Source organism: Chrysemys picta, chromosome 1, assembly GCF_011386835.1.
Source record: "Chrysemys picta bellii isolate R12L10 chromosome 1, ASM1138683v2, whole genome shotgun sequence".
Lineage (NCBI taxonomy): Eukaryota > Metazoa > Chordata > Testudines > Emydidae > Chrysemys > Chrysemys picta.
The window spans coordinates 140,106,963-140,108,864 of record NC_088791.1 but is presented as its reverse complement, the minus strand read 5'-3'; positions in this window follow the sequence as shown (position 1 = coordinate 140,108,864).

The following is a 1,902-nucleotide window of genomic DNA, read 5'->3' as shown; positions in this document are numbered from 1 at the left end:
TCAAGTGAATGTCATTTCTCCCAAATCTGGGGTGGCAGTCTCCCCTTTGCTCTGTTCTCACTTAAGAGGGACAGGAGCAGGGGCAATCCTTCTCTTGATGGCTCTCCTGCCATTCCTCTTCTTGGAAGGTAAAACCAGAGGCTGATTTAAGTGCAGGACTCCGCCCTGAGAGATGGTGACACCTCCCAGCAGTTTCTTGAGCTCTGAGTCGCTGTGAATGGCCAGCTGCAAGTGGTGTGGGGAAATCCGACGCTTCTTGCTGCGTGCAGCGACTTCCCCAGCAATATCCACAATCTCATGAGTCACTTATTGAAGCACCGCGGCCATATATACTGGGGCTCCAGCTCCAATACGGTCTGCACATTGTCCTTTGCGGAGCAATCTGTCTATGCGACTGACAGAGAACTGCAGCCCAGCCCGGGAAGAACGGGTGATTTTGGCCTTAGGGTCTTTTGCGGTTGTGGTCTCACCAGAGTGCTCAGACTCAGATTCAGACTCAGCCTCAGTCTCAGACATGTTGCAGACTTCTAGTGTTCCAGCAACACTTGGCTTGACTTTCTTGGCTTTCTTTTGTTTTCTCTGCTTGGTTTACCTGAGTCTTTCCTGAGGAATTGGCCTGCCTAGCTTTTTTCTTGACTTGCTTGGCTTCAGTGGATGTTTCCTTGCTTGGCTCCACTTGCCTGTGTCTTTCTTTGCTTGGCTTGCCTGACTCTCTTTCCTTCTGTTCCTGGCTCTGTTCACTTGGTTTTCTCGCTCTTATTTTGCCTTCTTTGATTTCTTCCTGGTCTGGCCTGATTATGAGTGGCCTGACAAAGTGTGGCTTGGCTAAGCCACCTCTTGAAATCACCAGAGTAGTATGCTGACCCTGTCTGAGCCTGCAGCCTTTTATAACCTCAGTGCAGACAGAGAAAACATCCTTTCTGATTGGTTGTCTGAGAACCAATGGGCAGCTACTTCATTTGTTACCCAAGCCGGAGGGGATATGTCATCCTTTTATGACATCATTCCCATTCATTCACCCACCGTTTGTGTGGGATTTTTAGTCAGTGATATCTGCTCTTAGCAAAACTCCTCCTGTAAGGGCATGAAATAGGCTTTGGTTACATTTTGAAAATGAGATGCCTTAAATTAGGCACCTAAATAACTTATAAGTGGCCTGATTTGAAGAGGAGCTGAGCACCCACAGCTCCTGTTGATTTCACTAGGAGTTTTGAGTGCTCAGCACCTATGGCAATCAGGTCACTTTTAGTTAGTTGCTTAAAAGTGGGTTTAGGGCCTGAAATTCAGGCATCCTAAAGTTTGAAAATATTGGGCAGTTTCTCTGGAGCCCTTAACTTGGTGATGCTTCCCGTCTCTTAGAGAACCCTCATGGCACCCAAGCCCATGGTAAGGGTTCTTTGCCATTCCAGAAACCCGAGTGTTCACCATTTGTCACTCTCAGGTTTGATTAGCCGCTTCTCTTGTTCGTGAGCTATTTTCTGAGACCGGGGTTTAAAAGCAGCATCTGGAGAGAACCCCTCACATCAGGCCAAATCCATTGTGTGATGTTGCACTCTCTATGATTTTATGAAAATATGCTAATGAGTTACATAATATTTAACTGGAATATGCTTCATGCAAACGGTCTCTTGTAAGGTATCATTACAAAGCTTATAATCTACTGAGTGTGGTCATCCTATTTGTATAAATGTACCACTCATGTATCTGAAACTAGAAATATGAAATAGAACTCTGAGGGGCTATTGTAATTATGCAAAGTGTGGGCCATTCATGGTGGTTTGGAATCTTGATGACTCCCATTAACCCGGACAATCGTCTGCAGATGGCTCTCTTTTACTTCTAAGTCTCCCTGTATACCTGTGTGCTGGCAAGTGGGTAATGTTTTCCCTTTAAAAAGGTGAT